This window comes from Aquarana catesbeiana, linkage group LG02, assembly GCF_042186555.1.
Source record: "Aquarana catesbeiana isolate 2022-GZ linkage group LG02, ASM4218655v1, whole genome shotgun sequence".
Taxonomy (NCBI): Eukaryota; Metazoa; Chordata; class Amphibia; order Anura; family Ranidae; genus Aquarana; species Aquarana catesbeiana.
Window position 1 is genome coordinate 644,555,475 of NC_133325.1, and position 17,131 is coordinate 644,572,605.

General features: G+C 43.3%; 1 protein-coding gene across 2 annotated transcripts in view; it reads right to left on the reverse strand.

Annotated features, from left to right (window-relative positions):
* Positions 1–17,131, reverse strand: part of RPS6KA3 (ribosomal protein S6 kinase A3) — a 199,732-nt gene that overhangs the window by 118,793 nt on the left and 63,808 nt on the right. The gene's annotated exons all lie outside the window — the stretch shown is intronic.

Sequence of the window (17,131 nt, forward strand, 5' to 3'; positions counted from 1 at the left end):
GCTGGCAACAAAAGTGAGTACACCCCTAAGTAAAAATGTCCAAATTGGGCCCAATTAGACATTTTCTCTCTCCCCGATGTCATGTGACTCGTTAGTGTTACAAGGTCTCAGGTGTGAATAGGGAGCAGGTGTGTTAAATTTTGGTGTTATCGCTCTCTCACCAGAAGGAAGCCTCTTCTAAAGATGATGCACAAGAAAGCCTGCAAACAGTTTGCTGAAGACAAGCAGACTAAGGACATGAATTACTGGAACCATGTCCTGTGGTCTGATGAGACCAAGATAAACATATTTAGTTCAGATGGTATCAAGCGTGTCTGAAAGCAAACCAGGAGAGGAGTACAAAGACAAGTGTGTCTTGCCTACAATCAAGCATGGTGGTGGGAGTGTCATGGTCTGGGGCTGCATGAGTGCTGCCGACACTGGGGAGCTATAGTTCATTGAGGGAACCATGAATGTCAATATGCACTGTGACATACTGAAGCAGAGCATGATCCCCTCCCTTCAGAGACTGGGCCGCAGGGCAGTATTCCAACATGATAACGACCCCAAACACCTCCAAGATGCCCACTGCTTTGCTAAAGAAGCTAAGGGTAAAGGTGATGGACTGGCCAAGCATGTCTCCAGACCTAAACCCTGTTGAGCATTTGTGGGGCATCCTCAAACGGAAGGTGGAGGAACGCAAGGTCTCTAACATCCACCAGGTCTGGGATGTCATCATGGAGGAGTGGAAGAGGACTCCAGTAGCAACCTGTGAAGCTCTGGTGAACTTCATGCCCAAGAGGGTTAAGGCAGTGCTGGAAAATAATGGTGGCCACACAAAATATTGACACTTTGGGCCCAATTTGGACATTTTCACTTAGGGGTGTACTCACTTTTGTTGCCAGCGGTTTAGACATTATTGGCTGTGTGTTGAGTTATTTTGAGGGGACAGCAAATTTACACTCTTATACAAGCTGTACACTCACTACTTTAAGTTTTCAACCTGAATCACCAGAGCAGTCATCACCAGTTAACCAAAAAAAAAAAAAAAAAAAAAAAAAAAGAAGAAGACTGACTGTGTCTAGCGGGGACGCTGTGTATTGTGGAGTAACTGTTTTTGTTGAGTATTGCAAGTACCTGTGAGGTGTGAGTACGTGTGTATTGTAAGTACACGAGTGCTGCGAGTGCACGTGGGCTGTATTGAGTATTAGCATCAGGTAGTACCCAAATAGTGTGTGTGTGTGCGCGTGTGGATCGTTAGTACCTGTGTATTGCTAGCACACGTGGTCTGGAAGTGCATGTGTATTGTCATGTTAAGTACCTGCGTATTGTATTGTTGAGTATTAGTGTCAGGAAGCTAGTTGTTAGGCAATTTGGATAGGGTATAATCCCCAATCCTCATTAAATTAGTAGGTACAATGCCGGCGGGTGTGGAGATGCGACTCGGTGTAGATCTTGCGGCAAGTATGCGTTCCTTGATCATCTGATCGAGGGCAAATACGGCTGTGCAAAATGTAAGCATGGTTTCCCCGGAAGCCCAGGTTCTGAATCTAGGGAAGCAACTGTCAGCACTGAGAAGCCCCTCCATATACTAAAGGAGAGCCAGTAACGTACCCGTCAGAGGCCAGCACAGAGGCGGTTGGAGACAAAGAGGTGCAGGCACTAGAAATGCGTATATGGGTGACAGTTAGGAAGGATAGAGGGGGAAGTGTCAGGGAGGCCGATGATGGGCTGGAGCATACCAATAAGTATGCTCCATTGAGTGACATTGGTGATAGTGGTCAGGGACAAGCACTGCTGGAGCTGAGGGACTCTCCTAGCTGCCAGGGGAAGAAATCCTCCAGTGAGAGTGGGGGGGGGGGGGGGGAGTAAAGGGAAAGGATAGACAGATTCTGGAGGTAGGGGACTCAATTCTTAGGAGGACAGAGAGGGCAATCTGTGACAAAGACCTGAAGCGCCAAACTGCATGCTGTCTACCAGGCGCTCGGGTTCGGTACATCATGGATCTGGTGGACAGATTACTGGGAGTGACTGGGAAAGACCCAGCTGTCATGGTGCACGTTGGCACCAATGACAAAGTCAGAGGCAGATGGAGTGTCCTAAAAAAGTATTTTAGGGACTTAGGAGTTAAACTGAGGAAAAGGACCTCCAAGGTAGTATTCTCAGGAACCTCGAGCCACACCAGAAAGGCAGAGGGAGATTAGGGAAGTAAACAAGTGGCTGAGGAGCTGGTGTAGTAAGGAGGGGTTTGGGTTCCTGGAGAACTGGGCCGACTTCTCAGTCGGTCACCAGTTCTACAGAAGGGATCGGCTGCACCTAAATGAGGAGGGTGCAGATCTGCTGGGAGTGAAGATGGCCGAAAAGTTAGTGGGGTTTTTAAAGTAGGCAAGATAGTCAGCAATGAACATATTCCAGAGGATAGTATTGGGGGCATTAGTGGTAGGTTGACTAAAGCACATGAACCCAAGGCAAGTATAGCAACAAGTCCTATTTGCAATCTCGGAATACCCAATAAGAGGACAGTATGCGACCAGTCTTAACTACATGGCATGTTCACCAACGTCAGGAGCCTGGCGGACAAGATGGGTGAACTAGAGATACTGTTGAATGAGGATTTAGATTTTGTGGGAATTTCAAAAACCTGGTTCAACAGCTCTCATGATTGGCTGGCAACCATTCAAGGGTATTCCCTTTATCGCAGGGGTAGAGAGGGTAAAAAAGGGGGAGGGGTATGCCTATATAGCAAGAATAATGTAAAGTGAATGCGAGAGATGACATCGATAAGGGACCTAGGGAGGTGGAATCCTTATGGGTAGAGCTCCAAAGGGATAAAGCTATGGAGAAAATAATACTGGGAGTATGCTATAGGCTCCTTAACCTGAGGAGGAGGGGGAGACAGACCTCCTATCACAATTTGGATTAGCAGCAAGGATGCGAAATGTTATCATAATGGGGGATTTTAATTATCCAGACAGACTGGGCGGAGGGAACCACGCATTCGTCTAAGGCTCGCCAGTTCCTAGATGTCTTGCAGGACAATTTCATGGGTCAGACGGTAGATGCACCAACTAGAAACAAGGCGTTACTAGATATACCGATTATCAACAAAACAGACCTGATCACGGATGTGGAAATACGGGGCAATTTAGGAAACAGCGATCACAGGTCAACTGGCTTCAGTATAAATCACACAAATAGGAAACACAAGGGGCAGACAAAGACACAATGTCAAAAGAGCCAACTAACCTAAACTACGAACCTTGCTAGAAGATATAAATTGGGATAAAAATCTTAGAAACAAAGAACACAGAGGAGAGATGGGTTTGCTTTAAGAGCATATTAAATAAGGGCATTAGCCAGTGCACCCCATTGGGAAATAAATTTAAAAGAGTGAACAAAAGTCCTGGATGGCTTAACTCCAATGTAAAAATGCATACAAAAGCAAAGGAGAAGGCCTTCAAAAAATACAAGGCTGAGGGATCATCACCAGCATTCAGACTTTACAAAGAATGCAAAAAGATATGTCATGCCCCGTAAACACGATAGGATTTTCCAACGAAAAATGTTTGATAGGAGCTTGTCGTCGGACATTCCGACCATGTGTAGGCTCCATCAGACATTTTCGTCACACAGAATTTGAGAGCTGGTTCTCAAATTTTCCGACAACAAAATCCGTTGTTGGAAATTCCGATTGTGTGTACACAATTCCGACCCACGTTCGGAATCAAGCAGAAAAGCAGCACTGGCTATTGAACATTTTTCTCCGCTTGTCGTACGTGTTGTACATCACCGCCTTCTTGACGTTCGTAATTTCCGACCAACTGTGTGACCGTGTGTATGCAAGACAAGTTTGAGCCAACATCCGTCGGAAAAAAAACATGGATTTTGTTGTCGGAAAATCCTATCGTGTGTACAGGGCATAAGGGTGCAATTTGGGGCGGCTAAGATAGAACACGAAAGACACAGTGGAGGAGAGGGAAAAAAAAAAAAAAAAAATCAAGAAATTCTTTAAGTATATAAACAGTAAAAAAGGGAGCATAGACCATATTGGCCCCATAAAGAATGAGGAAGGACATCTGGTTACAAAGGATGGGGAGATGGCGAAGGTATTGAATGTATTCTTCTCCTCAGTCTTCATGAGGGAACAGAGGCTAACAGAGGACAGAATTAGAAATAGACTCAGGAAACTTAACATTAATAAATCACCAGGACCAGATGGCTAGAGTGAGTACATGGATTGAAAACTGGCTACAAGGGAGAGTTCAGAGGGTGGTGACAAACGGGGAATACTCAGAATGGTCAGGGGTGGGAAGTGAGGTCCCCCAGGGTTTTGTGCTGGGACCAATCCTGTTTAAATTTGTTCATAAACAACCTGGAGGATGGGGTAAACAGTTCAATCTCTGTATTTACAGACAACACTAAGCTAAGCAGGCCAATAACTTCTCTGCAGGATGTGGAAACCTTGCAAGAAGATCTGAACAAATTAATGAGGTTTAATGTAGAAAAATGTAAAATAATGCATTTGGGTGGCAAAAATATGAATGCAATCTACTCACTAGGGGGTGAACCTCTGGGGGAATCTAGGATGGAAAAGGACCTGTGAGTCCTAGTAGATGATAGGCTCGGCAATGGCATGCAATGCCAAGCTGCTGCTAACAAAGCAAAAAGAATATTGGCATGCATTAAAAAGGGGATTAACTCCAGGGATAAAGCAATAATTCTCCCACTCTACAAGACTTTGGTCTGGTCTCACCTGGAGTATGCTGTCCAGTTCTCGGCACCAGTCATCAGGAAGAATGTACTGGAAATGGAGCAAGTACAAAGAATGGCAACAAAGCTAATAAAGGATCTGGAGGACATTAGCTATGAAGAAACGTTGCAAGCACTGAACTTATTCTCTCTGGAGAAGGGATATGATTTCAATTTACAAATACCAAACGGGTGACCCCATAATAGGGATAAAACTTTTTCACGGAAGGGAGTTTAATAAGACACGTGGCCACTCACTAAAATCAGAAGAAAAAGGTATAACCTTAAACTGCGTAGAGGGTTCTTTACTATCAGAGAGGCATGGATGTGGAATTCCCTTCCACAGGCGGTGGTTTCAGTGGGGGGCATCAATAGTTTCAAAAAACTATTAGATAAGCACCTGAACAACCACAATATACAGGGATATACAATGTAATACTGACATATAATCAAACACACATAGGTTGAACTTGATGGACTTCTGTCTTGTGACTTACATGTTATGTTCTCTATCTGTAGTGGCACTTAAACAGTACTTTACAAGTCTCCTGAGAAAGACATTGGTGAAACATGTTGAGCTGAAGCTACTGTATTTACATTATGACCGCATGGATCTTTGATGGTTTTATGAATACTGCCGTTTTCAATATTTGTATAGTACAATGGGTTATATTCATTTTGGCATCCTAAAAATCCTGCCGCTTTCTGCGGATACATAATTTTTACAATTATCTATAAGATGTGGTGACTCGATCCTCGTATTCCCGGCTGACTATATCATCAGTCTCCTTACACTAGTAGTCCGTATAAAGTGTACCCTTATCTTTGTGGTCAGTGAAGAAATGCCCTCTTACATTGGTAGTCATTGCAGATGGGAAGGGAAATCAGTCCATGATTCCTCAAGGCACGCCTAGCAGCCTCTAGAGCAGTAGTCTCCAAACTGTGGCCCCTTGCTTGCCTTTATCTGGCCCTTAGGGCACTATTCCTCCCACTGACACCAGTGATGGAACACTATTCCTCCCACTAATAGATCGCTATGCCTTTCACCGAAACCAATGATAGAGTACTATTCCTCCCACTGACACCAACGATGGGGCATTATTCTTCTCATGGACACCAATGATGGGGCACTATTTCTCCCACTGAAACCAACGATAGAGCATTGTTACCGAAACCAGGCCATTTTCTACTCCCGCTGCCACAATCCGGCCCCTATAAAGCTTGAAGTATAGTAAACTGGTCCTTTGTTTAGAAAGTTTGGAGACCCATGCTCTAGAGGAACCTGGAACCAGGACGATCCTGGGTGGGTGCACCGCGCCCATGCATTGCGAGTTAAGGCAAAGGGGGGCTCCGAACCTCAAGGGGCACAGAGGGCTCTCTGTTTCCTGTCTATTTCCCCTCCCACCTTCTCCTGTTATCCTGCTCCCCACTGTTGACAGGTCGGAGCGGCTTTGTCTCTGTATGGCGAGAGAGCAACTGCAGGCTCTTCTACCCCCCCTCCCCCCCTTGTGCTGCTGTACTCAGGAGCAGTGTTTGCCAGGACAGCCGCTATGTTTCTTCCTCTCCCCTTCCTATTGGCAAGGGGAAAAAAAATCAATCAAGAAGGAGCAGAAAGTAAGATCGTGGGACATGTAGTCCCGAGGACTGGCAAGCCCGTTGCAAACCTAAGGGGGAAACTTCAGCCCCGAGTATGCCTAGCTGAAGGGGAGGGAGAGAGAGCCAAGCTATGGGTGGCAAATGACACGCTGCACCTGGCGGCAGGCGACGGTGCCCCGCTGCACCTGGCAGCAGGCGACAAGCTCAGGGTTCCCCCTAATTCTGCATTTTCGTGAATTGAACGATTGTATATTACAATGTAGTAATAGAAATAAAGTAATTCAATCACCCCAACACCATATCAAGTATGGTGTTGGGATAATTTAAGTGTTAACATGTCCTTTGGAGGGATTTAATTTTCCTTGATCAAATTAGAAATATTGAAGGAGCCAACGGGAGCTGCAGACTTTTACTGCATTCAAGTTCTTTATTTCTGGTTTCCAAAGCCCCACATTGCTAAGTAGTAGAGCTGTGATTAGTCAATGCTGGTAAAATTCAGGATGTGGTTGGCATGCTTGCAGTTTAGGCTTACTAAAACCACAGTACACTTAAAAGTTTAGAATTACCGGTGATATGCTGTTGAGCATTATCCTCAGGTGTTGTGCCATTGACTCGTTGCCACAGAAACATTTGTAAAGGAGGGGTTAGTAAGATGACCAGGCCCATGTGGGGGTGCCAGAAATATTTCTACATCCAGGCATCTGTGAACCTAGGATCGGCCCTGCATGGAACTCTGGTAAAGAAAGTCTACTATAGATCAATCTGGCAGTCATGAAACTGGACACAATCTACTATTACACCAGTACTGCTTCAGTATATAAGTGTGGAATGTGGCAGGTGTTTAGGCACACAGGTACTGAGCAAATCCCAGCCCGCAAGTAATCGTAAAATGAAGATGAAATCCATTGGTAGACAACTGATCCAACATACTACTCCAGCTCAAATGTAAAAAGTTGGACTGAACTCTGGAAGCTGTACCTAAAAGAAAGTAGGCAGCGGGCAAAGGACTAGTTTCCATTATTGCCATTAAGGCAGCTGACCTTGCCTCCCCCATTACAGATTGATCTGCACTGTCGCTGTGTGGAGGCAGCTAACTTGGTAGAGCACTGAGACTAATAGCCACAGGTAACAGTGTCTTAAGATTTCACAAAGCAGATATACAACCATGTCCTAGACACACTATTTAAAAATTCACAACAGAAGATGCTTTTTTTTTAGGGTACTGCTTAGGCACAATTATTGTTTTAAATGTTCCTTACAACATGCCAAATCTTCATTTCAAGTCCACCTTAATGATAACCTTACAATAATTTTCATGCTCATTTTGAAATGTCTGAGAGTGAAGAGTGGACAATGATTTTTTTCCAGGTGGAAAAATGGAGTTCACTGCAATTTTCATTGCGCAAGCTCATACTCTGAAATCCAAAGGAATGAACGGAAGTGCTGTTCATATGGGAAGATTTTTATAAGCATTTATGAAATCTGGTACACGAGATCTCACTAGATCAGGGACAGACTTGTTACGGGAAAAAAAGATTGTATGCCATCTGTGTACTGTGTTTTTTTTCTTCCCAAGCAAATGACAACATACACTTTAAAACAAAACATTGAAACAAAGCATTAACAAAAAACAACTTCTTGAAAAAATTATAACCCAGATCAACCGACTTAGAATAATGGTCACTGTACTAGCTGCTTTAAGATGCATAACTTCAAAACTCTGAAGGAGTAGTATGACCCTTTACAAACAAGCCTGATTGTGTCATACTACAGGATTTTTTACGCATTAATCAGAAACAAGGATGGGCTATTGTTCGCAACTCCACGTGCCCGCCAGGAAGCCGACACTGTGCAACACTAATCACAGGCAGTGAGACATTTCCCGATGAGCAGCTGCACAGATGGGGAAATGCTTCACAACTTGTGATTAGCGCTGCGCAGCCGCAGTGTCAGCTTCCTGGCGGGCACGTGGAGCTGCGAACAAGTCTGAGCCCACCCTTAATCAGAAATACAGCATTCAAACCCATGGGAATTTGGGTTTTTCTTAGGTCCACATTGGTGGAACAGAAGGCATTTTGCTGTCATTGGTAGGAGCAGGCATCTGAATGCACACAGTACCTGTGTGCATTCAGACCCCCTTCACTTTTTTCCAATTTTGTTATGTTGCAGTCTGATTTCAATTCTTTTTTCTTATTAAGTCTTCATTCAAACTTGTGCTACTTGTCAGGTTACTTTGGACATGTTTTCCAATGAGTACTGCTGCTATCTATGCAACTTAAAAGTAAAAAGCACTACTTTGGTCCGACTTTAGGGCCGTAGCCTTCAATGTTTACCCTCAAAAGTTGCATGAAAATCGCACCTGAATGTTTTACATGCGACAGTTGCCCATTACCACTGGTCAAAGCTAAAGTTGCATCCAGGTCTCACCCATCCAAATTTGCATGAAAGTTGCACAACTTTGGAGTTGTACTAGTGTGAATAGAGCCTTATCTATACCCCATAATGACAAAGTGAAAACAGAATTTTAGAAATGTCTGAATTTATTAAGAAAAAAATAAACTGAAATCTCACATATAATTAGGTATTTAGACCCTTCACTCAGTACTTTGTAGCACAATTGGCAGCAATTACAGCCTCGAGTCTTTTTGGGTATGACGCAACAAACTTTGCACACCTGGATTGGGGGATTTTCTGCCATTCTTCTTTGCAAATCCTCTCAAGCTCAGTTAGGTTGGATGGGGACCATCAGTGGAGAGTAATTTTCAGGTCTCTCCAGAGATGTCCAATAGAGTTCAAGACAAGTCAGGACGCTGGGTCACTCTAGGACATTTACAGAGTTGTTGCCAAGGACTCATTCACACATGAGCGTATTGAGATCGAAAGCAGAATTGCGCGATTCAGCCTGTGTTTCCAGAACCGCAGCAAAATGCAGGATGTGGTTATGGATCCATTATTTAACCACTTCAGCCCGGGAAGGATTTGCCCCCTTCCTGACCAGGCCATTTTTTGCGATACGGCACTGCGTTGCTTTAACTGACAATTGCACGGTCGTGCGACGCTGTACCCAAACAAAATTTATATCTTTTCCCACAAACAGAGCTTTCTTTTGATGGTATTTGATCACCTCTGCAGTTTTTATTTTTTGCGCTATAAACAAAAAGAGCACCAATTTTGAAAAAAATAAAAAAAATGTTGTACTTTTTGCTATAATAAAATATCCAAAAAAACAAAACAAAAAAAAAAACAAAAAAACACACACACACACATTTCTTCATCAGTTTAGGCCGATATATAGTCTTCTACATATTTTTGGTAAAAAAAAAAAAAAAAAAAAAAACAAAACAAAACAAACAAACAAACAAAAACGCAATTATGTAATTTTCTTTATTTAATTTTTTTTTACTAGTAACGGCAGCGATCTGCGATGTTTATCAGGATCAGGACTGAGACATTGTGGCGGACAGATGAGACACTTTTGACACTATTTTGGGACCATTGACATTTATACAGCGATCAGAGCTAAAAATAGCCACCGAATACTGTATAAATGTCACTTGCAGGGAAGGGGTTAACACTAGGGGGTGATCAAGGGGTTAACTGTGTTCCCTAGGTGTGTTCTAAGTGTGAGGGGTATGGGACTGACTAGGAGTAGACCAATCGGTGTTCATACTTAGTGTGAACACACAATCTATCTCCTCTCCCCTAAGAGAAGCAGGATGTGTGTTTACACAAACTCACACACCCACACCCACACACACCCCTCCCCGTCACAAGCGATCAGGGGTTCCTGGCAGACAACACGCCTGCCAGGCATGCGCATCGGCTCCGGGGACACGCGGCGGGCCTGCTATGATGTTTTAAAGGAGTGACGTACAGCTATGACGATTTGCGCAGCTGTGTCAACATGCCACAGTATAACTGCGGCAGCTGGTCAGCTAGCAGTTAACAGCGCCCTAAACACGGAGGGGAGGTTTCCGTCTAGCCACAGCCCAGATTAGTGAAGGGCCAAGTAAAGGTTGTCCTTCTGGAACTTTATCCCATCCCCACACAGGATCTCTGGAGCTCAGTCAGAGTGACCATCGGGTTCTAGGTCACCTTTCTTACTAAGGCCCTTCTCCCTCCAGTGCTCAGTTTGGGCAGGTGACCAGCTCTTGGAAGAGTCCTAGTTGTGCCAAACTTTCTCCATTTCAGAATTTCAAGTGTTGTTGCAAAGGGTCTGAATACTAATGCCAATGTGATCATTTAAGTTTTCTCTCTTTAAAAAAATTCACAGGCATTTCTAAAATTCTGTTTTCACTTTGTCATTATGGGTTACGGAGTGTAGATTAAGGAGAAAAAAAAATGCATTTAAACTGCAGTATTAGGCAGCAACATAACAAAATTGAAAAAAGTTGAAGGGGGTCTGAATACTCTATGAATGCACTGTACGTTTCCTTGCTTACCTAGTGCTTTTTAAATTTAATATGCTTGAATGTGAATAGCTACTTACTCTGCAAACTGCACAGCAGTGCCACAGATCTACCACAAAAATACTGAAGGAAATCAGGAAACTAGATAAGTCACCACACTTTGCTTCACTCAAACTATTAGCACAGAATACCGATGTGTATACATGCAGAGATCTGCTAATTCAGACCCCATAATGATCCTTTATTCCCCAAACATGCATGCATATACACCATTTCATCGAATGGATGACTAAGCAAACAAATGGCTAATGCAGCCCTCAGTCTCCCAACATGATTGTTTTCATGCCCTGCGAGGATGTAGGCTTAAAGTGGATGTAAATCCAATGTCATCCTTTCTAAACTACTGCCATAGGGGTTATCTATGAGGATATACATGCCTCCTGCATGTATCTTTACCTGTCAAATGTCTCCCCTCTGTCTGTTATGAGAGCTGAAAAACTGCAGATTCTGTGGGTGGGTCTGTTGTCCGGAGCTCGGTGGGTGGAGTTGTGATGTCAGCAGACTCCCCGCCCACCTCTACACTCCCCTGTGTATTTCTAACACAACTTCTGCTATGATCTCGAACATTCAGTGAAAAGACAGGAAAGTAACCACATGACTTCAGCATGCCAAATCATGCTGAGGTGTGGAACAGCCAATCCTTGCAGAGCTGAAGAAAGGAGTGGGGGAGGGAATTAAAAATACTGCATGTGTCTTAGGCTGTCACTCACAGCAAGGGGGAGTATTTGACAAAGTTTTTCTCACTTTGTCAAGATTTTTCTCACTGAACAATGAAAATTGAGTACTGTCCGTGATACTTTTTTTATTTGCACTAACATACAATTTTTCAGGACAAGCTTTCGGGGTATGTCCCCTTCTTCAAGGTCCAAGCAGTACTGATTCACAAATTTTTAAGCAGAATGTTAAAGAAGAAAAAAAAAAAAAAAAGAGAAAACCAAACACATACAAATCAATGGTAATAAAGATAGCAGCAGAGTTAGTGAGATAAGACAGAGGGAGAGCAAGGGGGGAATGCAAGGGGGATGCAAGGTACTGCTTGGACCTTGAAGAAGGGGACATACCCCGAAAGCTTGTCCTGAAAAATTGTATGTTAGTGCAAATAAAAAAAGTATCACGGACAGTACTCAATTTTCTCTGTCAAATTTTAGGGAAAATCCACTATATGTTAGCTTTTAGTTCCCATTCATACAGCATACCTTAAAGTGTTAGGTTACTTTTTCAGGGTTTTTTTTCAAAAGCAAACACTGTAAATCCTCAACATCCCAATTTCAAAATGAAAGTGAATTGACAAGGTAGGGACAGAGTCAGCTTCCGCTCAATAACGCATTGCAGAATTCAAGCCCAGGGATCTTTAAACCTTTAATAGGACAGGCAATGTTATGACCTAGTTTACAATTGATAACGAGGATCTGCCAGCATAGTAAAGACAGGGTTAATTAAGGTAAACATGGACTTCCTAGCCTCTCAAAGTGTTACTAAACTCAGGACCCTGCATTCACTATATCTGGTCTCCCACAGTACACAGAACATGGAAATGCAATCATTTTAGTAAATATAAACGGCTAAAATGGGATTTGTGACTTACCGTAAAATCCATTTCTCTGAGTTCATTGACAGACAGCGCTCCATTATTCAGAACCATAGGGTTATATTGCCCCCTACAGGAGTAGGACACTAGGCAGAAAAAAGACTTGGTTACGTCTATGGGCAGTCCTAGGTGATATACACCCCCTCTTTCTGCTATAGGTCTTCAAAAGCTGCAGCCTAAATTTTCGGCCGCCCGCCACGAGTGCTCGGTAGGCCGCAAAGCAGCGGCCTAAAATTAGTGGAGTGCCACTTGTAGGGGGCACGGATCTGCGGATGCCTGGTCACCCACCCAACCATTAGGTGCCAAGGTGTACCCCCCATAGTGACAACCCTGGAGGGGGGGTGGACAGAGTGTCCGAAGCACCTAAGCCAGAGACCTGGGCCTCACCCGGGGAAGGGAAAGGGGGGGGTGTGTGGAGAAGAACCCCAGAGGGACCGACTAGGGAGTACCCGAGCCCCACACCACTCCAGGGAAGGAGAGAAGGGGGCCTTTACCTTCCGCTCCAAGAGTGCGTGGGTAATGCTCCCAGACAGATCCTCCTCATCACCGAAGTGGGGGGCTGTTGGCCATGAGGAACACTGCAACACAGGCCGAGACCCAGTCGTATGCGACCTCTCAAGACGTTAAACTCGCAGGGCCAGCTCCCGTCTAGTGGGGCTATGTCGTGGCTGACCTAGCTCGTAGCTGCGGTCTGCACGCGTTCGTTGGCCAGACTGGTGAGACCACTGGATCTTAGAGCTGCACAATTAATCGTTAAAAGATCGCGATCTCGATTCAACACACCTGACGATCTGTATTGCAGTTTCCCAATTCTTTCATGTAACAAGTATAGAGTTCTCTGCTCACTCTGGCAGTCTGCCAAGTTTTTAACAACATTGTAACTCTTCTGTCTTAGATCAAAGGGGTAAAACTGTGAATATGCAGGAAGTTTAACCACTTAAAATCTAAACCTTTTTCTGACACTTGTTTTACAGTTAAAATCAGATTTTTTTTTTTGCTAGAAAATTACTTGGAACCCCTAAACATTGTATATATTTTTTTAGCAGAGACCCTAAGGGAATAAAATGGCGATTGTTGCAATATTTTATGTCACACTGTATTTGCACAGTGGTCTTTCAAACGCAATTTTTTGGGAAAAATAAAGTTCAATGAATAAAAAAAAAAAAACGAAACAGTAAAGTTAGCCCAATTGTTTTGTTTAATGTGAAAGATGATGTTACGCCGTGAGAATCATGAGAGAATCATGATCTATCTTCTAAGCAAAAAAAAAAAAATCGCGATTCTCATTTTAGCCAGAATCGTGCAGCTCTACTGGATCTTAGTGTCCAGCACGTTGCCCAGTCCAGCAGCCAGCAGTTGATTGTAGATCTCACAGGAAAAAATCCAAGAGAAAAAAAGTAGCTTAAAAAACAAAAAAATTGTCAGGGCCAAAGATCCCAGCGGGGAACTAGGTCCTTACTCCTGACTAGGCAGAAAAAATTGAAGGCCTATAGCAGAGAGGGGGGTGTATATCACCTAAGACTGCCCATAGACATAGCCAAGTCTTGTTTCTGCCTAGTGCCCTAGGGGGCGATATAACCCTATGGTTCTGAATAATGCAGCACTGTATCTGTCAATGAACGAAAGAGAAATACCTTTTCTTATCAGCAGTATATAGCAGTCTTGTGACTTCTATCAGGGTCTGGTTAAAGCCCGTAGGAGGAGTTTTCATTCTACTCTGACCAGCCTATAGGGCTGCAGGACCCCTGACCCTCTGAGCAGTGCTGATTAGCCCTGTGCCGACCACATGCACCCTCCAAAAAAAAAAAAAACTCTCTAGCAATACACACCAAACTGAGCATGTGCAAAGTGACTCCAAAGCTCTGTCTTATTAGGAGATGGTTAGGGGACAGTGGAAGAAGGGGAGGATCAGAGAAGACAGGATCAAACAGCCTTTTTACACAATTTGGAGGATTAACCCTCCACAGTGAGTATAACAAGCATGCTTTACTGCATATACAGACTGATTTTTACTGTAGTGTAGTAACACTAACATAACATACAAGGGAAAAACTTCAGTTTTGGAGCTTTCACAAAAGAGCAAATAAAAGTAGCATATTTTCTATTTTATTTTTATTTTTTATTTTTAAAGTGGTTGTAAAGCTTCGTTTTTTTTTTTTTTTTTTTAAACCACTTCAGCCCCGGAAAAATTTACCCCCTTCCTGACCAGAGCACTTTTGCGATTGGGCACTGCGTTGCTTTAACTGACAATTGCTCGGTCGTGTGACGTACCCAAACAAAATTGACATCCTTTTTTTCCCACAAATAGAGCTTTCTTTTGGTGGTATTTGATCGCGCCTGCGGTTTTTATTTTTTGTGCTATAAACAAAAAAAGAGCAACAATTTTGAAAAAAAAAAAAAAAAAACACATTTTTTATTTTTTGCTATAATAAATATCCCCCCAAAAAATATATATATAAAAAAAAATGTTTTCCTCAGTTTAGGCCGATATGTATTCTTCTACATATTTTTAGTTAAAAAAAAAAATATATCGCAATAAGCGTATATTGATTGGTTTCCACAAAAGTTACAAAATAGGTGATAGACAGATGGCATTTTTATTATTTTTTACTAGTAATGGCAGCAAGCGACTACGACATTATGGCGGGCAATTTTGACACATTTTTGGAACCATTGGCATTAATACAGCGATCAGTGCGATTAAAAATGCATTGATTACTGTAAAAATGTCACTGGCAGTGAAGGGATTAACACTAGGGGGCGGTGAAGGGGTTAACTGTGTTCCCTGGGAGGTGATTCTAACTGAAGGGGGAGGGACTAACTACAGAAAGTGATAGATTGTGGTTCCTAGCTAATAGGAACACACGATACGTCACTCCTGTCAGAACAGAACAGGGAAGTGTGTGTGTTTACACACACTCGTCCCTGTTCTGTCTCTGCAGCTCATGATCACTCGTGGCCGGCCAGCCACGAGCATCGGCATCCCTGCTGTGCAGCGGGCGCACGCCTGCTATCCGGACCCCACGTACAGTTACGTGGTTTCGTGCAGGGGAGCAAAACTGCAGCGGCTGGTCCGGAAGTGGCTAAAGGTCATACTCACCTCCACTGTGCAGTTCATTTTGCACAGAGTGACCCCGATCATCCTCTTCTAGGGTCCCCCGGTGGCGCTATCAGCTCCTCCCTGCATCGTACAACCCCCTAGGAGAAGCACTCTCCCGGGGGAGGGGTGTTTATCTTGCGGGCGAGCTCCAGAGTCAAGCATTTGGTAGCCAACCGCACTCAGGACGCCAACCCATCCTGAGAGGTCCCTCTGGGTGGAAAGCAGAGCTGAAGCCATCCCATACTACGGTTTTGGTCAGTAAGTCGTGCCCTGAGTGTGAAACTTTTTCTTTCGTTTTGTATAAAGTGAAAGAGGTTAAAACACCTGTCAGGTTTTTATTGCTGCCTTTGTCCCCCTTATGGAGACTCACCCTCTATTTGTCATGTTCACCATTATTACTGAAAATTGAAAGTAAAAGAAATCCCAAATTTTGGGTTGTCCCCAGAATAGTAATTTGATGAAATATTTCTATGGGGACACTAGTTCCGGTGACCCAGGTGATAACCAGGGTTTCCCTCATTTTGGGAGCGATTTCATGCAACTTCCCCTTTTGACTATGGAACAGAAGTAAAGAAAAATCTCCCCAATAGGACACAGAATAAATAACCTGGCAGGGCTTATATTTTATTGCTGTCAGTGTGTCTGTTAGGCCCCATTCACACTTGTGGGACTTGCCCTGCGACTTGGAACTGCAACTGTCTTAACTGGTCTGACACAATCGGTCCAACTTTGAAAAAGGTTCCTGCGCTACTTTGTTCCGACTTCAACCCATTGAATATCACTGAAGTAGGATCCTTGTCCTAACCATCCGACTTGTGGCATCCCACATGGTGATTACAGCAGCAGGAAAAGGAATGTCACACGGATTGTTTTGATTGGTCAAAGGACAAGTCAGACCATCTCAAAGTCGGAACAAAATCTTATCCTGTTCATCAATGAAGTCGTATGGAAGTAGGACTGATGTCGCAGGGTAAAGTAGGATGACAGTCGTGAATCCGGCCTTAGGGAGATTCACTCTAATTGTCCTAATCACCAATGTACAAATCCAAAATTTTCAGCTGCCACCAGAACAGGAGTAGAGGTGAAAACTTCCAATAGGGAACAGTTCTGTATTAGGGGGATTTGCCTCAAATTGGAAGGATCCGCTCACTTCCTTTCAAGTCTACAGGACTGAAAGTGAGGGGAAATCTAATAAGACAGATGGAATATAAAAAACAAAAAACAAAACAAAAACACTCTCTTCTCTATTCAACATATATAAAATATTTTGCCTTTAGATATACTTTAAGCACATTTCAGACCAGTTGTTCAAAAATAAAAAACTGTACAACATATAAAAAAATGCTAATATAAAATTCATAAATATTTCGAGGACAATTATAAAAACCAATAAATGGTCAGGCTAGCCGTGAGCGTTTTATTAATTTTTTTTTTTTCAAGATGGAGTCTTACTAATGTACTAAATCAGCCAAAGGCTTTTCACCTTTTCAGTCAGCAGTTGTACTAATCCACCTTAGCATTGTATTCCTCTGGCTGCAAAATTGTTTACTTAACTATCCCAAAAGTAAAGCCTAGTACACACGATCAGAAAATTGGACGAAAAATACTGCTATCGAAGAGATTATATGATAATCTGATTGTTAGTACACA